The 24398-nt window shown below is 42.2% G+C and overlaps 1 protein-coding gene and 1 pseudogene across 1 annotated transcript in view; one reads left to right on the top strand and one right to left on the bottom strand.

Annotated features, from left to right (window-relative positions):
* Positions 1 to 24398, top strand: part of GNA14 (G protein subunit alpha 14) — a 228761-nt gene that overhangs the window by 21409 nt on the left and 182954 nt on the right. The window lies entirely within an intron of this gene.
* On the bottom strand, positions 14958 to 15346 carry LOC108542662 (40S ribosomal protein S25 pseudogene; annotated as a pseudogene).

The raw sequence follows: 24398 nt of genomic DNA, 5'->3' as shown, positions 1-24398 counted from the left end.
GGTGACAAAATCAGCATTTGCTTGTCTGTAAAGGATTTTATTTATCCTTCACTTATGAAGCTTAGTTTGGCTGGATATGAAATTCTGAGTTAAAAATTCTTTAAGAATGTTGAATATTGGTCTCCACTGTCTTCTGGCTTGTAGGCTTTCTGCAGAGAGAGTCACTGTTAGTCTGATGGGCTTCCCTTTGTGGGTAACCCGAACTTTCTGGCTGCCCTTAACATTTTTCTTCATTTCAACCTTGGTGAATCTGACAATTGTGTGTCTTGGGGTTGCTTTTCTTCAGGAGTATCTTTGTGGTGTTCTCTGTATTTCCTGAATTTGAATGTTGGCCTGTCTTGCTAGGTTGGGGAAATTCTCCTGGATAATATCCTGAAGAGTGTTTTCCAATTTAGTTCCATTCTCCCTGTCACTTTTAGGTACACCAATCAAATGTAGGTTTGGTCTTTTCATGTAGTCCCGTATTTCTTGGAGGCTTTGTTCATTCGTTTTCATTCTTTTTTCTCTAATCTTATCTTCATGCTTTATTTGGTTAAGTTGATCTTCAATCTCTGATATCCTTTCTTCTGCTTGATTGATTCACCTATTGATACTTGTGTGTGCTGCACGAAGTTCTCGTGCTGTGTTGCTCAGCTCCATCAGGTCATTTATGTTCTTCTCTAAACTGTTTATTCTGGTTAGCAATTCATCTAACCTTTTTTTTCAAAGTTCTTAGCTTCCTTGCATTGGGTTAGAACATGTTCTTTTAGCTCAGAGGAGTTTGTTATTACCCACCTTCTGAAGCCTACTTATGTCAATTTGTCAAATTCATCCATCCAGTTTTGTTCCCTTGCTGGCAAGGAGTTGTGATCCTTTGGAGGAGAAGAGGCATTCTGGTTTTTGGAATTTTCAGCCTTTTTGTGCTGGTTTTTCCTCATCTTCATGAATTTATATACCTTTGGTCTTTGATGTTGGTGACCTTTGGATGGGGTCGCTGAGTGGACATGCTATTCCTTTCTGTGTGTTAGTTTTCCTTCTAACAGTCAGGTCCCTCTGCTGCAAGTCTGCTGGAGTTGGCTGGAGGTCCACTCCAGACCCTGCCTGGGTGTCACCAGCTGAGGCTGCAGAACATCAAAGATTGCAGCTTGTTCCTTCCTCTGGAAGCTTCTTCCCAGAGGGGCACCCACCAGATGCCAGCTGGAGCTCTCCTGTATGAGGTGTCTGTCAACCCCTGCTGGGAGGTGTCTCCCAGTCAAGAGGCATGGGGGTCAGGGACCCACTTGAGGCAGTCTGTCGCTTAGCAGAGCTTGAGCACTGTGCTGGGAGATCCGCTGCCCTCTTCAGAGCTGGGAGGCAGGAACGTTTAAGTTTGCTGAAGCTGCACCCACAGCCGCCCCTTCCCCCAGGTGCTCTGTCCCAGGGAATTGGGAGTTTTACCTATAAGCCCCTGACTGGGGCTGCTGCCTTTCTTTCAGAGATGCCCTGTCCAGAGAGGAGGAATCTAGAGAGGCAGTCTGGCCACAGCAGCTTTGCAGCACTGTGGTGGGCTCTGCCCCGTTTGAACTTCCTTGCTGCTTTGTTTACACTGTGAGGGGGAAGTCTTTACTCAAACCTCAGTAATGGTGGACGCCCCTCCCCCGCTCCAAGCTTGAGTGTGGCAGATCAACCTCAGACTGCTGTGCTGGCAGTGAGAATTTCAAGCCAGTGGATTTTTTTGCTTTCCATTTACTGGGTAAATATTCCTCCATCCCTTTATTTTGAGCCTATGTGTGTTTTCACACATGAGATGGGTCTCCTGAATACAGCACACCAATGGGTCTTGGCTCTTTATGCAGTTGGCCAGTCTGTGTCTTTTAATTGGGTCATTTAGCCAGTTTACATTTAAGGTTAATATTGTTATGTGTGAATTTGATCCTGTTATTATGATGCTATCTGGTTATTTTGCTCATTAGTTGGTGCAGTTTCTTCATAGTGTCGATGGTCTTTACAATTTGGTATGTTTTTGCAGTGGTTGGTACTGGTTTTTCCTTTCTGTATTTAGTGCTTCCTTCAGGAGCTCTTCTAAGGCAGGCCTGGCGGTGACAAAATCAGCATTTGCTTGTCTGTAAAGGATTTTATTTATCCTTCACTTATGAAGCTTAGTTTGGCTGGATATGAAATTCTGAGTTAAAATTCTTTAAGAATGTTGAATATTGGTCTCCACTGTCTTCTGGCTTGTAGGCTTTCTGCATGAGAGAGTCACTGTTAGCTTATGGATCTTAAGCTTGCTGGGCTCCGTGGGGTTTGGGAATCCCTCTGAGTGTAGACCACTTGGCTCCCTGTTTAGCCCCCCTTTCCCAGAGGAGTGAACGTTCTGTCCGCTGGCATTCCAGGCGCAACTGAGTATGAAAAAAAACTTCCTGGCATTTTAGCTCAAGTGTCTGCCCAAACAGCTGCCCCAGTTTTGTGCTTTAAACCCTTGGCCCTGGTGCTGTAGCCACAACCGAGGAATCTCCTGGTCCCTGTAGGCACCCGAGGGAATTCCTGGTCTGTGGGTTCCTGATTTGTTTTTTCTATATAAGACCCACCAGAGTTGGGTACAAAAGAACCAGCGACTAGGCAAGGGTAGGAAGTCAAAACTGCAAGTTTATTTTGGTCACCTAAGTGTGGGGAAGAGGTCTGTCGGCCTCCGGCAAAGAAGGCCGACAGAGCCCCCCGGTGGGGCTCTTCGGACGGAGTTACCTGCAAGTCCCTGACATCCTCGACAGAGTGGAGGGACTGAGGAAGCAAATACAACAAAGTGCGTGCCTCCGAGAGTGCTTTTCTAAAGGAGTGGGAGAGCCAATAGCAGAGAGCACAGGCTTGGTCAGGGGGCATAAATACACACAAGTGCAACACAGGTTAAATCAATATAGAAAATACACATATAACAAGAATAGACGTCACCTGGCGCATGCCCAGAATATGGTCCTGCAACCATCCCGGGAGCACAGAGAGAAACACATTTTCACAAACAAAGCCAACAGGGGAAAAGTTATGGTTAAGAAGACCCGGAAGTGAGACACCATCATTATAGCCTCCATATCCCCATCCAAAACAGTTACAAAACTCATGGGAAAAGTGTAGTATCTGGGCTGGAATAACCCACCCTATAACCATACATAGAACAGTCCATACACTGGACATAAATCTTGGAACATAAGGAGAGAGAGATCACACAAAACAACGGTCCTTGGCACTTTCCCAGCGTGAGGCAATGCCCACCCTGCTTTGGCCTCACTCCCTCCCGTGGCTGCACGCCACTCTAACCCAGTCCCAATGAGATGAGCTAGGGACCTCAGTTTGAAAATGCAGATCACCTGCCTTCTGCAAATTTGATCTTACTGGGAACTGCATACTGGAGCTGTTCCTACTCCGACCATCTTACCGGGCCACTGTGAGAGTATTAATTATGTGTTTGATTTACTTATTCTTATTGCTGTCTCCTGTTATGGGGCTGCAATTCAAACCCAATTAGGGAAGGATTACAAATCTCAGCCAGAGTTAGGATGATTCTTACAGTTCATCAATTTTCTTACAGCCACCAGCATCACTTTATTTTTTTTATTCCAGTTTTTTACCATTTCAATTTCTTTCTTTCTTTTTTTTTTTTTTTTTTATTTGAAGTGTCTCAGCACTTTTTTTCCCCAGTGCTGGAGTGCAGTGGTGGGTGCGTTTGGTCACCTGCAACTCGCCTCCCCAGTTCAAGCGATTTCTTTTTCCTGGCCTCAGGCCTTCTGAAGTAGCTGAACTACAGGCGCTGCACCACCACCACTGGCTAATTTTTGTATTTTAGTAGAGTCGGGCCCTTTCACTATGTTGGCCAAGTTGGCCTTAATCCTGACCTCAGGTGATCCGCTCATCTTGGCCTTCCAAAGTGCTGGGATTACAGTCATGAGCCACCTGTGTGCCACCGAAAACTGAACAATTCTTTTTTTTTTTTTTTTTTTGAGATGGAGTCTCACTCTGTTGCCCAGGCTGGAGTGCAGTGGTGCTATCTTGGCTCACTACAAGCTACAAGCTCTGCCTCCCGGGTTCATGCCATTCTCCTGCCTCAGCCTCTCAAGTAGCTGGGACTACAGGTGCCCACCACAATGCCCGGCTAATTTTTCTTTTTTTCTTTTTTTCTTTTCTTTTTTTTTTTTTTTTAGTAGAGACGGGGTTTCACCATGTTAGCCAGGATGGTCTCAATCTCCTGACCTTGTGATCTGCCTGCCTCGGCCTCCCAAAGTGCTGGGATTACGGGCGTCAGTGTTTTTGTATTTTTAGTAGAGATGGGGTTTCACCATTTTAGCCAGGATGATCTCCATCTCCTGACCCTGTGATCCGCCCACCTCAGCCTCCCAAAGTGCTGGGATTACAGGCATGAGCCACCGCGCCTGGCCAAAAAAAAATGTTTTTAATCATCTAATTTAATGATTCCATTCTGTACCCACACCCATCTACAATGGCAACTAGTTTCTTTGTTGTCCAACTTGTGTTGAAGGGGTTCTACACTTTCTAAGTTCTTTTAGCTGCTTCACAACCAATATTTCTTGTTCTTTTGCTGTTCCTTAAATTTGAAGAAGAGAAAAATTAGATCTTGGTTTCAAGAGGTAAGAGATATGAGGTCATTTCTTTTTTGTTGTTGTTGTTACTTTCAAAGACTGTGTGCACATGAGGTCATTTCTTAATGCTTGTTCATATTCTGATTTGCATATTCTGTATTCAAACTCATCAGTCTAATATTGTTTACACATGTTTCTTCTGTTTCTTTTAAACATTTAAGCTATTTAAGAATTAATTAGGCCTGGTGTAGTGGCTCATGCCTGTAATCCCAGAACTTTGGGATGCTGAGGTGGGAGAATTGCTTGAGGCAAGGGATTCAAGGTTGCAATGAGCTATGATCACACCATTGCACTCTAGCCTGGGCAACAGAGTGAGACCCTGTCTTAATAAAAAGAAAATGAATTAACGAGCAATATGAAATAGAGCAAATGAAATATAAAGCACTAGTCATACACAATAGGCCTATCAAAAACTCCACAGGCTGGCAGCCTTCAAAGCAAGTATTTGTGTTTAAATGCTGCTTCTTTGTTCTAAAATGCCTAAAAGTCAATGATATCATCCCTTTTAATATCTCTCTGCTTTTTTTTTTGTTTATATGGAATTGCAGATGGTCTACAGGTAGCTCCTGTGTCCGAAAACTGCTTGAGCTTCCCCTAACCATCTTCAAATTGCCATTCATTTAGGGTAATAATGAAGTCTCTCTCTTGCCTAATAATTTAATTTGTGTCCATATTAGCGGGCAGGGCAGGTGGAGGAAATGAGAAAGAGGCTTTAATTTGTTTTACGTAAGCCAACCAGGATAAGATTGAACACTAAACATAGTGTCTATCAATTAGGCATGGTCTGGTGAAGCCAATTTATTCTGTGTGTGTGTGTGCACGCGCTTGCACGCACACTTACCCATACACACCACCAGATAATTTGAAATTAGCACTTAAAAGGCAATTTGAATTTGCCATTAGGCTAACTAAACCAGTTCTGTCTACAATGTAATTGTATCTTGGTGCAAACCAGAGAATGACCAAAAATTTATCATCCAAGAAAATTAACTTCATTTGTTTAAAGTGTTCATTTTGAGCATCCAAAATTTCTGTTTAAAGTCATCTTTGCTGGGCGCAGTGGCTCACACCTGTAATCACAGCACATTGGGAGGCTGAGGCAGGCAGATTGCTTGAGTCCAGGAGTTTGAGACCAGCCTGGTCAACATGGCAAAACTCCGTCTCTACAAAAGTATAAAATTGGCTGAACATGGTGGCATGCTCCTGTGGTCCCAGCTACATGGGAAGCTGAGGTGGGAGAGTCACTTGAGCCTAGAAGGTGGCGATTGCAGTGAGCTGAGATCGTGCCACTGCACTCCAGCCTGGGTGATGGGAGTGAGACCCTGTCTCAAAAAAAAAAAAAAAGTCATTTTTTAAAATTGTATTTAAGGAGAATCATGTTGGCCAAACAGAAAGGGATTTTTTTTTTTTTTTTTTAGACAGAGTCTCCCTCTGTTGCCCAGGCTGGAGTGCAGTGGCGCAATCTCAGCTCACTGCAATCTCCACCTCCTGGGTTCAAGCAAATTCTCCTGTCTCAGTCTCCGGAGTAGCTGGGACTGCAGGTGTGCACCACCATGCCCAGTTAATTTTTGTATTTTTAGTAGAGACAGGAGTTCACCATGCTGGCCAGGTTGGTCTTGAACTCCTGACCTCGTGATCCACCCGCCTCAGCCTCCCAAAGTGCTGGGATTACACACGTGAACCACCATGCCCAGCAACGGATTTGTTTTTAATTATTAGGAGGGTTAGGAAAACTTAAAGAATATATTAATTATATTATGATATTTGCTAGAGCTCTAATTAGAAATATTGTTCCTAATTTGTATTTTATCCGGAATTCTAAGCATTCCTTATTATACTTGCTGCATCATCTGTTTGATGAATTGCTTTTCCCTTTAATGCTTTTAAACTTTCAGTCACCTGGAAAAGCTGGATGTTGTCTAAAGCCTTGTGGATGAGTTGCCAGAAATCTTTGGTATAAATCCCAGTATGGCTTCTAATGCGCATGGTGACCTTCAACAAGTCACAAAGTCACAGAAGCTCCTCATCAGTAAAGTGAAAAGGCTGGATTTGGCGGTCTCTAAATCCTTCCAGCCCTGAGTTTCTGTGCTAACTCTTCAACCATAGTGGAAGGCTTAGTTACCTTGATCATTCAAGGCAGACAGACTGTGTGTGTGTGCGTGTGCACTAGTGTGCCTCCAGTGTAACTCAGGAAATAGTATCTAGTTGCTGCTTGACTTGGTTACAAATGGTAGAAATAGATTTCTTTATATTTCTTTGTTCTCTGTGTTTGAATTTTTATGTAACAAGAGGCTTTACATGTGCAGTAATCTCAGTGTATTAAAACAGGTTTGTCAGGGACAGAAATGAATTGGTAGTCTGACTGGTACTTCTAATTGCAGAATTATCTAGTAGCATAAAAATGACTCATGGACTGACACATTGTCACTAGCTAAAAATCTAGATTCAATGTACTCTAAAATATATGGACATTTAATAGTAATAATAGCAATAACATTATGTAGTGCTGACTATATGCCAGACACCATTCTGAGGGTTTCAGTTCATTTCATCCTTACAAGTTGTTGTGGTATGCACTATACTTTCTCCAGTTTACTGATGAGGAAACTGAGCTAAAGAAAGATGAAATGAGCCACCCCATGTCACACAGTACTAAATGTGGAGCTGAGTTCCAAGTATTTCTTGCTCTTACTGTTCCCCTTTGCTGCCCTTGGTAAAGAACTCATTAGGTGGGGCATGGTGGCTCACACCTGTAATCCCAGCACTTTGGGTGGCTGAGCGGGGTGGATCACTTGAGGTCAGGAGTTTGAGACCAGCCTGGCCAACATGGTGAAACCTTGTCTATACTACAAATACAAAATTAGCTGGGTGTGGTGGTGCACGCCTGTAATCCCAGCTATTCAGGAGGCTGAGGCAGGAGAATCTGCTTGAACCCAGGAGGTGGAGGTTGAAGTGAGCCGAGATTACTCCATTGCATTCCAGTCTGGGGAAAAAGAGCGAAACTCTGTCTCAAAACAAACAACAACAAAAAAGCTCATTCTAGGAATCCCTGGCTGGGTTGATGTCTGAGTGGAGGCAAGGGTCTGGTATGTGCTCTTGTGTCTTCCCGTATAGTTCAGTGGAACTTTGTACAAGTCATGTAATCTCTCCAAACCAGGGCTATCCACTGGGAATAGAATGTGAGATGCAAATGTGAGCCACACATGTAATTTTAAACTTCCCAATAGCCATATTTGAATAAAGTAAAATGAAATAGGTAAAATTATTGTTAATATGTCTTATTAAGTATATTATTTACATATATCCAAATGTAATTCAGCATATAACCAACAATGAAAATTTTCAGTGAGATACCTTACATTCATTCACTATCCACATTTTAAGTGCGCAGTAGCTGCACGTAACTACTGGATACCGTATTAGACAGCACAGCACCAAACCCTGGAGAGGTCCTGTGAAATGAGACCGTAGCAATGGATCATCACTAAAACCTTAGATCTGAAATTCTAGAAATCTATCATGGGAAGCACTTGTACTCCTTAAGTAGTTTACCTTTATGAGATCACTTGTTTCTTGCCTGCTTCAGTAGCATGGAGAAAGCATTTTAAGATACTAATTCAACAATGAAATGATCCTTTAAGAATCACAAAGGCAAAGTAGTGTCAAGAGAGTGTGTGCTATGAGAGAAGATTTTCAGAAAGCAACCATGCTTTAGTGGGTTTTAAAAAAAAAATCAATTAGTCCTTCAAATATCTGAGAGCTTTCTGTGGGCTACGTCCTATTCTAGGCCTCAGGGACTTGGAAGAGAACAATTCAAAGGCCCTGCTCTTATGGTGCCTCTACTGTGATTTAACAGTAAATAGACATGCAGGATGCTTTTGGGTTAGGTAAGTACTATGAATAAAGCAGAATAAGAGATTAGAGAGTGGAGGCTACGGAGACCTGGGAACTGGAGGGCCTAATTTTGCCAGGAGTACTTCTCTGAAGGGTGACAATGGAGGGGAGACTGGATTAAGAGATGGTATAAACTATATGAAGACCCAGAGAACAATGTACCAGGAAGTGACTGGGCATTCTAGGCTGGGGAGACAGCCTGAGGTGGAAATGGGCTTGGTGGGTTTGAGGAAGAACAGGAAGGCATTGTGTTTGGACTTCAGCAAGAGAGGGAGTGATAGGCAGCATGGTTGGGAAGTAGGAGTTTGGATTTTAAGTGTTAGGGGAGGCCAAAAAGAGTCATGATTGGCATGGAGAAGTGATTCGGTGGTTTTTTTAAAAAAGAAAGCTCTGACTGTTGGACAGATAGCATGTGGTAATGATGGAGGCAGGAAGACCAGTCAAGATGTCTTGGAATGTCTAGGTGACCTGTCATGGTGACTTGGACTAGCATAAAAATGAAGGGGGTTGATCAAATTGGTTAGATTTGATATACGTTCTGAAGGTAGAGTTGATTGGATGTATTGGTAGATGGCCCAGGAGTATATGCAAGGATGTCATCAGGATGACTCCTGGGTTTTTGGCTTGAGCAACTGGATCCTTGGTAGTGTCACTTACTGAGATGGGTGAGGGAGGGCGGAGAATGGATTTGGTGAGGGAGGGGGTGGAGGTAGACAGGAACAAACAGTTCTGTTTTTAGACTTTGCAGGTTCCTACATCTTTATAATTGTGAATATCACATTGAAATTGTGGCTAGCAGCCAGGCGCAGTGGTTCACGCCTGTAATCCCTGCACTTTGGGAGGCCAGGGCAGGCGGATCGTGAGGTCAGGAGATTGAGACCATCCTGGCTAACATGGTGAAACCCCGTCCCTACTAGAAATACAAAAAAATTAACCAGGCGTGATGGTGGGCACCTGTATTCCCAGCTACTCAGGAGGCTGAGGCAAGAGAATGGCGTGGACCCAGGAGGTGGAGCTTGCAGTGAGCTGAGATCCTGCCACTGCACTCCACCCTAGGTGACAGAGCGAGACTCTGTCTCAAAAAAAAAAAAAAAAAAAAATTGTGGCCAGAGGGATTTAGCATCTTTATCTTACATATTTGAAGAAGGGACTTTGCCCTAACACAGAGAGCTGGAGGTGGAGTTATTGTTTCCTCTAGGCATGGACTCAGGTTTATGATGCTTTTCTTTGGATAGTGATGTTAGTGACAGAAGCAGGAATTATGACTTAGAGTAAATAAAAACTTTACTGCTGAGAAGTCTTGTTTCTGTGCTTAGGAAAGAGCTATTTCCAAGGCTTGTAATCAACTGCTGAGCATCAGCACATCTGTACCTGGTGTGTAATATTCCTGTGTCTCTTGGTAAATAGCCACTGCCCCTGAGTGCCCCCATCTTCCTGCTGCTGACTTAACCATCAGAGCCTTGCTTCTGGGGGTACTCCTGACATCCCTCTACTCAGCACATAATAAGTAAAACACCTTGCACAGCAATTAGCTTCCTTGGCTTTGTTCCAGCCACTAGAGTGGAACAGCATCCGTTCTGACCAGTCAGTGTCCATGCCATGCCATTTGCATTGTCAGATCTTTTGAGTGTCACCAATGGTTCTATCCATGGGTAGGGTCATGACTAAGCAATGTGAAGTTGGAAAGAGTAATCTCATGAACCAGCCACTTCCAAATAGTGAAGAATGTTGATGTCCTTGATCTCTTGAATGAATTTTATGTTTCCATTCTGCTTTACCATTCTGTGAATACTGCACAATGTGTGCAACAGTAGCCGGCGTCTGGGTTGACAAGGCCGCTCATGCTTTACTTGTATCCCAACATAAATGCGATAGATCGGGCATTCCTCATCCTATCCTATTGCAAAGAACTCTGAGATTTCAGACAAACCCTACATGTATAGCATAAACTGTGGGCCAAGACCAAGATATGAAGTATTTGAGTGACCATAATACAACAACAATAACAACAAAAATCTTGCTCTTTCTCTTTGACTCTGTTATTTACTTTGGGATTTCTCCAAAAAAAACAAACAAAACACAAAAAAAACAAAACCAAAAACAATAAAACAAACCAAAGAAACTGATGATTCTGTTGGACTTGGAAGGTTCTCATGCAAAGTGAAGTGGTGGGTATGGTAAAATTCTTCGCTGATTATTTAAACATGTGTGTGTATATGTGTTTCATTTTCAACCACCAGCAGTGGGTTGGGATGGTCTACGCACAGAAATGTGTATGATGATACACGTGCTGATGAAGAGACAAAAAGCCTTTGGTCTTGGGCGGGGAGGAGTGTAGGTTTGGACCCTGCTTGGTCATTCTGCTCTGATGGAGGCTTCCATCTCCTTGATGATCTGCGACAGAAGGATGTACATGCTGAATGTTGGGTAAGGGGAGAGCAGACTGGGCTTTAACAACTTTTCCTAGAGGTGATGGGAACTCCTTAGGACCTTGACAAATAGGTGGCACTGAGCTAACCAGAAGAAAGAAGGTGCTTCAAATATTCCATAATGTAAATAAACATCCCTTACGATTGGTTTACCTTTAGTGGCTATAAAAAGCATTGTCTACTGAAACCCCAATTTGGGATAATTTCTGGGAGGTGCTAGGACAGTTTGTTCTCTGAGAAATTCATGGCTAATTTGGATACTGAGGGAATCAAGTGACTGGTTAGTTACATTTCTTCCTGTGTAAAAGTTCCATGACAGTGCTGCTGTTACATTTGTTTCAACAACTAAACCATGTGCGTTGATTCCACAGGCAATGGAGAACTCTCTCTCTGTGCCAAGAACTGTGGGTACAGAGGAAAGCAAGACTGACAAACCTAAGTGGATTTTCAGTGAAATTAGACTTTTAACCCCCCCTGGTCTTTCCAAGTTCATAACCCTTCAGGAGGCAAGCTGGCTTCTACTGCCTTAAATATGTTTGGCATTTACAGTAAATTATGACTGTGGGAGTATTTGCAATCTACCACGTCTGATGATTTCTTTGAGGAGAAGATTCTTTCTCACTGGGTCAGCCCGTAGGCTCTTCATGGGGAGAATCTAGGCAGTGTATGATGCAGAGAAAATGCTAATGAACTGAAGGAGGCCAAGTTAATCTATTAATATAATACACAGCTGAAGTGGGGAAGAAGAAAGGCAGAACAGCCATGAGGCTGTATGGCAGGGGGTTTTTTGGAGGGAGTGTTGAGACTAGGAGAGTTTTGGGGAGCGTTTTCTCTCTGTGTGGAAGATACTAGGAGGGACAGGGATAAAGAAAATATTTAGAGGATGCATTGTGAAAACGAAGAATCCATCTCCCCTTTGGTATTTCATAAAGACTGAGAAGGGATTGATTGGGGAATTAAGTACATGTTCATTGCCTGACTGTGTTTATTTGAATTAATACAGTGGCAAAATTATGCTGCACAGGCCCTAGGATTTATGAAGAAAACACTGAAAACACTAAATTGGGGGACTGTCAGATACCCCAAAAACTGAGGACTCAGGGTGGTTAGGCTGACCCTGTGTGACAGAGACAGTGAGATGGAAGGAGCATGTGTCTAGTTTTGGTCACTGGGATGTGGGTGGAAGTGATAATGTATCTTTTCTGGGACTGGCCCATAATAAATCTCCTATTCACAATCCTCTTTGTCTCTGTCTAGAGTCATCTTTGAGGCCTTTGGCTAGAGAAGGCAGAGCTACAAGAGAAAAATGGCTTGTGCTCTGAGTCACTGCATGGAGGAAAGCTGGCCAACTATGAACATGTACATTGAACTCTATGTGCAGGAGTGAAAAAAAAGTTTTAATTGTGTTAAATCATTGAGATCTTGGGAATTCTTTGTTACTGCAACAGAGCCTAGCAGATTCTGACTAATACATTCTATTTCCAAACAAGAAGTGTAGTGGTAACCTCTCTGCCATTCTGACTAACTCCACCGCTAGCTGCTGTTTCTTCCCTTACATTTGGGAGAAACAGCTGCTAATCCTTAATAAACATGTTCCTCTCATTTCCAACAGGATTAAAACTTTGGCAAGGAAGAGGAAAGTATTGGGAGTCACTTAGTGGTAAATCATTAGCACATTGCACGTTATGGTGGGATTTTCCTGCATTAGTTCATGTTCCACAAGATTAGCTCATGAATAAATGAGTCTTTTTAAAAACCACTTTATTGATTGACATGTATGATTGACGCATAGAAAGCTGTACATATTTAACAAATACAACTTGACAAGTTTGGAGAGAAGTAGACACCTGTGTAACCATCATCACCATCAAGGCCAAAAACATTCTTCACCTCTCCAAATTTCCTTCTGCGTCTTTTGTTATTAGAGATAACATACCTAAGATCTACCCTTTTAGCAACTTTTAAGGGTACAGTGTAGTATTGTTAGTTATAGGCACCATGCTGTATAGTCTCCAGAACTTATTTATCTTGTGTAACTGAAACTTTGTATCCTTTAACTGCCACTTCCTCATTTTCCCCTTGCCCTACCTCCTGGAACTGCCATTCTACTCTTTGCTTCTATGAGTTTGAACTCTTTCAGATTCCACCTCGAAGCGAGATCTCAAATTTAGCTTTAAGTTTGTGAGTGTAGAGAAGCATATTATGGAATAAAAGTTTGTGTCTCTCTTAAAATTTATGTGTTAAAACCCCAATTCTCAATGTGATGGTATTTGGAGGTGGGGCCTTTGGGAGGTAAATAGGTTAGATGATGCCATGAAGATGGGGCCCTGGTCCAGTGGAATGAGTATCTTTTTCTCTCTGGCTTATTTTACTTATCATAACGTCCTCCAAGTCCATCCAGTTGTGCAAAATGGCAGGATTTCCTTCTTTTTTAAGACTGAATAATATTTCATGTATGTTTATGTCACATTTTCTTTATCCATTCATCCGTCAATGGACTTTTATCCATAACTTGGCTATTATGAATAATGCTGCAATGGGAGCATTATACATGGAGTGCAGGGATCTCATTCAGATCTGCTTTCATTGCCTTTGGATAAATACCCAGAAGTTGGATTTCTGGATCATACACTGGTTCTATTTTTAAATATTTTAACTGCCAAGTCCAATATTTTGAGAAACCTCCATACTGCTTTTCACAAAGATTATACACATTTACATTGCCACCAACAGTGTACCAGACTTCCCTTTTCTCCACATCCTCACCAATACTTGTTATCTTTTATTTTTTATTTTTTTTAGATCATAGCCATTGTAACAGGTATGAGGTGATATCGCACTGTGGTTTTGATTTGCATTCTTTTGATGGTTAGTGATATTGAGCAGGAGTGAGTCTTTGTCTTTCTTTTGCTCTTGTGAGCAGCTATTGTCTGAACTCTCTGCTTTCCACCTTCATGGCTATTGTTAGGAGGTAATTCCTCATGCGCATCTCACGTTTCTCGTGTCTTGCAAGTGAGGCTCTAAATGTTCTTCTTGGGGACTCTCCTTTCAAAGATATTGGGATAGCAAACAGTCTTGGAAGACAGAGACAATGTCTTTCTCCAGAGTAAAGGACAGACATGCTTACTGACCGCTATAAAATATTTAGTTTCCTATGTTCAGAGTTCCTCTCCTATAACACAACCGTTGAGCATTCAGGCATCCATCTGGGCCTGCCCATGTAGCTCCCTTGGGATGCTGGAGCAGAACTGATGCAAATATGCAGATACTCATGTTACTTTCTATGCAACGAATAATAAAGCCCTCTGTCTCATGCCTTCTACCAGAATCCATAGCATGCTAACTTGGGAGCTTGCAAGTAAGGTAAAATCTCCAATCCTTCTTAGTTCTTGATAGCCACTATCTTGGCTACCAGTCTTCTAGCTGCCTTAAAACCACTTGAGAATAAGGTAATGTAAAACAAATGTAACTAGAATGAAGCTCAGACTAGATCCAGTCTCAGAGTATGTCCTTACCTACTTACTTCCTTTCTATCCCTCCTCCTCTCCTACTCATTCTGCATTGTTAAAACCCCAATTTGGCAAGGGCAAAAGCATCTTTGAAGTGCAAGGGAGGAGAAAAACTTAAGGAGTGAAAGCAGAGTTCCCTTTCACACAAATGAGAGAGGGAAAGTTGCTGACATTCTTTTTTTTTTTTTTTTTTGATTTCATAAAGTTTTATTTTCCCAAATGTACAGTTTGTTAGACCTATTCATGCATCTTCACCAGCAGCTGGAGCATCATCTCCGCCCTTGGTATTTCTGGTGTAAATTACTTGAGCTCTGTGCTTTGAAGCCAGTTTGATAAGTCCTTTACTAAGGAGCTCCTGAAGGGCTGCCCTGGCCAGGGAGCCTCGAATCTTCAGTCTCTCAGAGCCCACAGCTGGGGTTCTAAGTTTATAGTTGGGAACTTCCTTACAGAGTTTGTCGTAAGTAGCTCTNTTTGATTTCATAAAGTTTTATTTTCCCAAATGTACAGTTTGTTAGACCTATTCATGCATCTTCACCAGCAGCTGGAGCATCATCTCCGCCCTTGGTATTTCTGGTGTAAATTACTTGAGCTCTGTGCTTTGAAGCCAGTTTGATAAGTCCTTTACTAAGGAGCTCCTGAAGGGCTGCCCTGGCCAGGGAGCCTCGAATCTTCAGTCTCTCAGAGCCCACAGCTGGGGTTCTAAGTTTATAGTTGGGAACTTCCTTACAGAGTCTGTCGTAGGTAGCTCTGTCAAACAAGACTAAGTTATTGAGCTTGTCCCGAACTTTGCCTTTGGACCACTTCTTTTTGGCCTTGCCCCCGGATTTGTTCACTGGGTCTTTGTCTTTCTTGGCCGACTTTCCGGCGTCCTTCTTCTTCTTGTCATCCTTGGGTGGCATTGCGAAGCTCGGAGAGCAGCAACGGGCACCAAAGACTTGCTAAGATGTCGGACAAAAAGGCGACATTCTTATGTTAATCCTCTCTGTCCCATTATAAGCGAGATCCAGTCTTCTTATATTTTACAAACGTTTGCAACAGGTAATTCTTGTTCTTCTCTGCTCTAGTCTATAATATAACAGAAATATGTATCAGAAATAGCTTATTTGGTTGCTATCATTTGATCAAACTCATAGATATTGGCATTAATGTATAAATGGCTTATTTAGCTTTAAGTTTGTGAGTGTAGAGATGCATATTATGGAATAAAAGTTTGTGTCTCTCTTAAAAATGTATATGTTAAAATGCTAATTCTCAGCGTGATGATATTTGAAAGTGGGGCCTTTAGGAGGTAAATAGGTTAGATGAAGTCATGGAGATGAGGCCGTGGTCCAATGGAATTAGTGCCCTTATAAAAAGAGACAACAGAGATTTTGCTCTGTGTCTCTTCAACATTTAGGTGTAGGGGCAGAAGGAGCTTTCCACCCCATGAAGATTTAATAATTTGATTCTGTAAAACAAACTGACAATAGACACATTAACAAGAGAAAAGGCAAACATGTTTGTTAGTGTGCAAGCACACAGGAGCCACACAAAATAGGAAACTCAAAGAAGAGCCAGAAGGCTAAAGTTTAAATACTCTGTAGGGGAGAAGGAGGTGGGGGATGTAGATAATTTTAGAGAAAGAGTACATGATTTTTAGGGGAAATAAATGAAATAAATGAATCCAAAGAACAGACAACAGCTTAGGACAAAGTTCCTCTGGGAAGGCGAGGGGTGGAGCTAAACTGTAAACAAAGTTTGTGTTATTATTCAGATGAAGCCTCTCAGGTAACAAAAGTTGTTTTGGAGCAGCCTCCAGAAGGAATAGATGATAGCCAGTCTGGGTGTGGTGTTGACTTTTAATATCTTCTGCAGTGATTAATCTTCCCTGGTTGTTTGAGATTCCTAAAGAGGTGGATCAAGACAATTGTAATCCTTTTGGAAAATCTTCCCTTGGTCAGGTACATGAACCAACTTGCATTTCAAAAAGGAAAGAAGTGTTGGTGGGCTGGATCAGGAGAAGATCAGGGAGAAACTTTGGTTGTGAGGCTTTTAAATTTCATTTGTTCAAAGCACTCAGCATGCCAAAGAGCCATAGTTGGAGGATTTTTTTTCCGAACCCCAACAGAGGATACAGCAAGAAGGCATGATGGCTGCCTGAAAAATCAGGATGTGTTTTCTCACCAGGAATCAAATCAACCAGCACCTTGATCTTGGACTTCTCAGCCTACAAACTGTGGGAAGTAAATTTCTGTTGTCTAAGACACCTCGACTGGTATTTTGTTAGGAGTATTTTACTTTGGTACCAAGGCTCTTTGCTGCTGTAAGCAAATATCTAAAAATGTGGAAGTGGCTTTGGAACTGGATAATGGGTTGAGGATGGACGAGTTTTGAGGTGCATGCTAGAAATATGGATGTTAAAGGCAATTTTGGTGAGGGCTTGGAAAGAAAAGGGAAGAGCTAGAGAGAAAACCACCATCTTTGTAGAGAATACATAAGTCATCATGAATGGAATGTTGGTAGAAATATGGACATTAAAAGCGGTTCTGGTGAGTTCTCAGAAGGAAATGAGAAACAGGTTATTAGAAACTGGAGGAAACTGCTATTTTATTGTAAAGTGACAAAGCACCAGATTGCACTGTGTTTGTGTTCCAGTGCAAGAAGTGAAGTTGATATTTAGCTGAGGAAATGTCTAAGCAAAGTATCGAAGGAGTACCTTGGTTCTTCCTGACTGCTTCTAGTGAAATGGAGAAGAAAGAAATGAATTTAAGAAGGAATTCCTATGCAAAAGGGATCCAGAACTTGAAGGCTTGGAAAATTCTCAGGCTATCCATATTGCAAAGAATGAGAAAGATTATTCTGAAGAGAACACTAAGGGTGTGTCTGAACACTGTTTGATAAGGAGATAGTATGGATGTGAATGAAGGATTTAATCAGCTATCTCAACCGAAGCCAGGAATAGAGATGGGATTATAACAATAGAAATGTTGCCAGGTGGGACTAAAGGGGGCAGAAATAAACAGGAGTGACTGAAAGAAGGATATTGGGCCAGCGCCAAGGTGCTGTGGGAAATTAAAGTAACAAAATTAGAAAAAAAATTAAAAAATAAAATTATTAGAAAAGCAAAAAAAAAAAAAAAAAAAGGAGGATGTTGGGCTTACGTTATCAGGACAGGATAGGATGATAGGGCCATTTGGCTGTGAACATGCTTTATTTTTCAAGAAAAGGGAAGACTAATCGCAAAGGCAATTTGGAGACCATCAGAGCTGCCACTGTTGCCACAGGTCCAGGGGGCAGGGCTGGTTCCTCCTCTGTTTCAAAGGGTGGGGTTGCCTTTCTAGTTTTTGCAGGCCAGGGTGCCTCTGCCCATGACTTTGTTCTCCCTTAGAGAATCACACAGGGTGGGCCTTTCCGGAGAGCCAGGAGACTGGGCTCTCACAGAGAAGAACTCATTCCAGATTTAACTCCAAAGTCTCATCTAAATATCATCTAAATTAGGTATGGGTGATACGCAAGGTACGATTCATCCGGAAGCAAAATTCCTCTCCATATGTGAGCCTGTGAACCTGTGAAACCAGACAAATTATGCACATTCAAAATCCATTGATGATGCAGGCATAGGTTATATAGATATTCTAAAAGGGAGAAATCAGAAAGAAAAAAAGAGATGACATGTTCCAAGCAAGTCCAAAACCTAGCAAAGAAAATTTGATTAGATGCTAAGGCTTGAGAATAATCTTCTTTGGTTCAGTACTCTGCCTTCTGACCCCATTAAGGTAGCAGTATCACGCCTTTGGCTCTGGCGCGGTCCCAAGGCTTTTTGTGAGAGCCCCACCACCTTTGCATTCAAGATGGACATGAATTTTGGGAGCCCAGGTGGGAAATATTACGGCCTGAATGTTCCCCCTACCCCAAATTCAGATGTTTTGAAGCCTTAACCCTCAATGTGATGTTAGGAGATGGGGCTTTTAGGAAGTAATTAGGGTTAAGTGAGGTCAGGAGGGTGGGGTCCTGGTCCAATGAGATTAGCACCCTTATGAGAAAAGACACTAGAGTTATTTTCTTCTCTCTCTCCACCTTGTGAGGACACAGTAAGAAGGCCAGTTCCTGCAAGCCAGGAATCAGGCCCTAACCAGGAACTAAACTGGCCAAAATCTTGATCTTGGACTTACAAGCCTTCAGAACTGTGAGAAATAAATTTCTGTTGTTAAGCCACCCAGCCCTAATAAGCAAATACAGAGCAGCAAGCAGGTACTGAAAAGACATTCAGCACTTTCAAAAGTTTGCAAAGTTCTTAGAGTTGGTTCCCTTGGAAACCTTTTTGGTATTACAGCCTTTCTTTATTTCATCAGTGTTCAGGTGTGTGAAATGCAGATGAAAGTTATCTGCATAAGACACATATAATGTTAGACCTAGCATGCCCTCCTTGAGAACCTTCCTACAGCCACTCCAACTCCCATACACACTTGAATCATCTGACTCAAACAGTGGTTCCATCAAGCCTCTTTTCCTGCGTACTGACTTATGGTGGCTTCTGCTTTTAGGATTCATCAGCAATCACTTAACTCTGATTTCTTACATATGCCTTCTCAGCATGTCACTTGGCATCTCTTGTCTGTGTGAGCCAGTGATTAACTTGAAATTCTCTTACTCTAATTCTATGGTAACTGTTCTATTTATTATTACAGACTGTTGAAGCTCCCAGAAAATCTCAAATCATTCTGTGCAAATCCATTATTTTATAGATAAGAAGAGAAAAATGTCTTCATCGGCTTGGGCTGCTTGTAACAGAATACCATAGACTGCGTGGCTTAAATAACAAGCACTTATTTCTTACAGTTTCAGAGGCTGGGAAGTCTGAGAGCAGAGTGCCACCATATTCAGGTTCTGGGTTCTGGTGAGAGCCCTCTCCCTGGCTTGCATTGCCTGCATTTTACTGTGTCCTCACATGGCAGAGAGAAATTCTGGTGTCTCTTCCTATTATAAGAAGAGAAATCCCAACATGGGGGCTGCATCCTCATGACCTCATCTAAACCTTCTTACCTCCCAAAGGCCTCACCATCTTATACCATTGCATTATGGGTTAGGGCTTCAACACATGACCTTCGGGAGGGACATAAACATTCTGTTCATAACAGAAAGTTTAAGGCGGTTGAAGATGTTGGGCCTTACAGCATTTTTTCCTTTCACATTTACCCATAAAACTGCTTCCCCAGGAACCCCAAATAATGAAAACTTTTACAACCCATTTGGTGGCAGCATTCAAGAAAGAATTCCCTTCTGAGCCTTTGATAAGTTGCACTGAGTGTACCAGTATGCATGAGACATAGCATCTGAAAACAGAGGCTTCAGTTTCAATATTCCTTTTACTTGTTCTGGTGATAATGGCCATTCACCTCCTGAAAAGACAGGGCTATGCATGTTAATGAAGAAGAATCCTAGAGGGCGAGATTCTGGTTTTGTATAATCATAGGACAATATTCATTACCTAATTCCAAAAATAACAACCAACTTAATGAGTTTGTAGGGAGAAATGTTGCTTGACTTTAAGGAGATTTGGAAATACATTTAAAAGATGAGAAAGAAGGAGTAAAATGAGGTTTATTATCCTAGTAACTGGAAACATAACCTTCTTAGAATTTAGTTTTGGTAGGAGATAGCTTTTTTCTTTCCTTTTTGGAAAACAATAACTTTTCATTGCTGATAATTTCTCCTGGGTCAGGGCTTTAAAAGGACAGAATAGTTTTCTTCCTTCTGCTAGAGTAATAAGGCACTTAAAATGTTTGTTTCATTTCACAGCTGCCCACCTAAGAATCTAGTTCATCTTGCTCTGGTAAACATTTCCTGAATCACTTCATTGTTTGAATTTTTTCCCTCCATTAACAGGAAAGGGAGATATCTCTCAACAGAATATATTAAACTTATCAGGAATTACTCTCTGCCAATGGATAGTCTCTTATCTAGTTTTGTTTTGGAGTGGAAAAACAATGCTGTTTATAATAGGATCTTAGAACTCAAAAGGAATTTAGAAATCATAGAATTCAACTTCATAATTTCAAGCTGAGGTCACAGACTAAGGGAAGAAACTTGCTAACTAGAGAAGATTCAGTACTAGATCCAAGGTTCTTTGACTTTCAGCTCAGGGCAGTTTCTGGCCTGTAATACTGGTCTCCTTTCTAATTGGATAGGTCTTTGTCAGCTGTATTTCTCTTTCTGTGCCTGGCTTATTTCACTTAACATGAAGTCCTCCTGGCTCATCCATGTTGTCACAGATGACAGGATTTCCTTCTTTTTAAAGACTGAATAGTATTTCACTGTGTTAATGTACCACATTTTCTTTATCCTTTCACGTGAAGGTCTTATGACCTGGTTTAGAGGAGGGTCAGGAAATCTTTCCCAGGTTGTATGACTTGTTTAAGGGAGAAAGGTGGGAGGAAGGTGAGAGTGACCTTCCTGCCTCTGTCATTTTCTCAAATGCCAACATGCCATATTGTAGGGTAGCACATCCTGAACCCCATCACCGGGGTGGCTGGGATGTCATCTCTGTATAGAAATCTTATTCCAAGCACTTAGGGGTTGAAGTAAAGAGCCCGTGTTTGCATCTTTCACCCAAGGATTGGTCATCTCTGATCAAGACGTGAGGTCCAGGATGAGCTCTTTCCCACAGAAACTTTGGCAAATGTGTGGACAATAAAGGAGCACTGCTTCCCTTATTCACCACAGCTCAGCTGGATTTATAGATTTAAATCTTTTAATGAAAAAGTTCATGTTGAGGTATTTAGATACTTTTTAGAGGGTTAAATACCAAGTTACAGTGACATTTAAACCATGTGTCCAGAACATGAAGGCAAAGAGTTTGCTAACAGTGCTCATGAAATGTTGAATGAATTTCTGTGAGATGGCACGAGGGCGGTAAGAAAAAGTGGAAACTCAAAGATGTATTTTCGCCTCATCCATCAGAGGATAGAATGTTGGGGGATGCTGAATCAGTGAGCAAAGGAGAAAGAATGATAGAATCATTGGTAGCATCTCGGGTTTTACATAGTGCTTCTGTCTATTTAGTTTGGTCCTTACAACAACCGCGTAGGTGGTCAGGTATTGTTTCTGTTTTACATGTGCAGAAACGCAGACACATTGAGCCAATGGTGGAGCCATGAGTTGATCTCGGGCCTCTGGGCTCTGGATTATGTGATTTTGCTTCCATGTCATTCTGCTTCCTTGGTAAGGACTGAAAGGTGGATGGTCAGGATTACCAGGTGCTTAGCAATGAGAAGCCAGCCAGAGGAGTTTATCTTACTGTGTTTTCAGACAGTATCCATGGAAATGTGGACTTGAGTGACCAACCTGTCCATTGCCCACGTGGCCAGGTTCACTCAGAGGATTAGTGACAGCATGTGTAAGGAACATGACAAACACTGAATCCCACCCTATTCTGCTGACTTCAGACTTCCACTTAGGGCTTTACCAAAGTGAGAGAGACTCAACCTCAGCCTTTGACGCTTGACATTTTTATAGGTTCTGGGAACTTCCATCTCAACCAGATAGTTGATTTTCCCTAAATACAGAGCATAGGACTGTCAGTCTATGAGACCTTGTCTTATTTGGCTGTGATTTGGGGTGTAGCAGAACAGAGCATTGAAAACTTGTTGACTGAAGTGTTTTTAGTAGCAGAGAAGGATGAAAGAGGAACATGTGGGCAGGAGCTCAAGCAATGACATGTCAGATGAAATAGCTCTAAAGTCTTTTTTTTTTTGAGATGAAGTCTCCCTCTGTCGCCCAGGCTGGAGTGCAGTGGCGCCATCTGGGCTCACTTCAAGCTCCGCCTCCCAGGTTCATGCTATTCTCCTGTCTCAGCCTCCTGAGTAGCTGGGAATATAGGCGCCCGCCACCATGCCTGGCAAATTTTTTTGTATTTTGAAGTCTTACATTTACAAAACTTTGTGGGAATTTTACATTACGCTCTAAAATATTTATTACCGTATTAAAAGAAATGTTCCAGACGTAATGAGTGATAGTGACTCTCTAGATTTTTCTCAGAAGTGGTTTTTTTTTTTTTTTTTTTGAAATGGAGTCTCCCTCTGCCTCTGAGGCTGTAGTGCAGTGGTGCAATCTTGGCTCACTGCAAGCTCCACCTTCTGGGTTCACGCCATTCTCCCACCTGAGCCTCCTTAGTAGCTGGGACTATAGGCGCCCGCCACCACGCCTGGCTAATTATTTTTTGTATTTTTAGTAGAGATGGGGTTTCAGCATAGCCAGGATGGTCTCAATCTCCTGACCTCGTCATCTGCCCGACTCGGCCTCCCAAAGTGCTGGGATTACAGGCGTGAGTCACCACGCCCAGCTTCTTGGAGGTTTTGACTCCCCTAACACACTGCTGGCTGCCCTTGGGTTCCTCTTCTCTGTTTAACCTGGAACTTGAGCTCCTCCTGACCCTTGATGCCAGATAAAACAAGTAGGTGTGGTTGGGAGGTTTGCATCAGTGGCTCTTAGGCATTTACAGCCATGAGACCAAACATTTCACACACAAAAGCTATCACAATGGCTCAGAGAAAGGGCATTGGTTTTGGAACAGTAGGAGATGATCTCTGGTTTTAATATAAACATAATTGTTCATGAAAGAAGAATATGCAACAGTCATCGTTATGAGCCAGCCAACTGTATGAAGAGCTTTGTGGGCCAAACTTGGGGAGCCACTGATTTGTTGGAAGCCTGGTACAACCAGATGTTTGCCCTACTTTAAAAAAGGCAATAAAGAGTTGGCACCAAGGAAATGTAATCTAGGGCATCTATGAGTTGGGTGGCAGATTAAATGTGTACAGCACAGGCTACATACTTTGCGGGGCCACTGCAAAATGAAAATGTAGGGTCCTTGGGCATAAGTTATGGAGAATTTCAAAATAGTAACAGCAGAGCGTTAAAGCACAGGGCCCTTCAAGGCATGAAGTTCTGTGCAGTTGCACAGACCACATGCCCATGAGGCTGGCCCTGATAAAGTTTCTTAAATTGGGAAAGTTGTGGGTGTACTTTGAGTGTGAAGAAAAAAAAAACATAAATACAAAGGTAATAAAGGAGAACAAAGGGAAGGCGAATCCCATGAGGAACAAGGTTACCTTGTAAGTGAAGTGTGGAAAAGCCATGGTCTATGCTGGAGAGGAGGAGAGAGGAGAATGCTACAGGCTGGAGAGAATGACCCAGAGATCTGATGTTACGAACGAGGTCTTTCCCAGGGGCGAGTCAGGAGGGCTAGCAGGTAATATTCTAGTGAACAGAATAACATCTATATAAGGCACAGAATTGGTTGGTTAAATAATTGTAGGATTCTCTTTTACACCATTAATTGAAACCCATTGGTAGTTAGTTGCATTTGCTATGGGGTCAGAAAATGGTGAACGAGTTATTACTATTTGTTTTGTTCATCTTGGGAAAAGAATTTAGTCTATAGTGGGGAGGAGTTTCAGATAATTCACCTCTGAATTCATGGATAGTGATTCCAGTGTCTTTTTAAAAGATGGAAACTTGAACCTCAGTGAAATATAAAGGCTATGAGCATAATTCAAGCTTTACGGCAGTCAGCAATCAAACACAGTACTCATTTATTCATTCTGGCAATATCATTCTTGGTGCAAGAGGCCAGTTTCAAATATAAACAGGATCAGGCAGGGAAGACGTATGTGTGAGGACAATGAGGACCAATGGTGACTAAGGCAAGCCAGAGAGCACGTGGCCTGTTGAAAAATGCTCAGAATCAAACAATTCTAAAACATGCAGGACTGAGCACAATCTGTCTGGAGATTAGGTTTAATTGGCTATCAGTTTGCATCCCCTGATAGATGAGTCACTGGGAAAAAGCAGACCCATTGGTGGCCCAGGAGAGCATCGAAGTAAAACATTGTTACCAAGAGTGGAGAGCTTAAGAGACAAACAGTATCATCCAATGAATGAAACCTTTCCAACTAGGACCTGCCAGGCACCAGCGGGCTTCC

This window comes from Rhinopithecus bieti, unplaced genomic scaffold (assembly GCF_001698545.2).
Source record: "Rhinopithecus bieti isolate Rb0 unplaced genomic scaffold, ASM169854v2 scaffold_19708, whole genome shotgun sequence".
NCBI lineage: Eukaryota > Metazoa > Chordata > Mammalia > Primates > Cercopithecidae > Rhinopithecus > Rhinopithecus bieti.
Note: the sequence above shows the minus strand (reverse complement) of the source record. Positions and strands in the feature narration are given on the sequence as shown.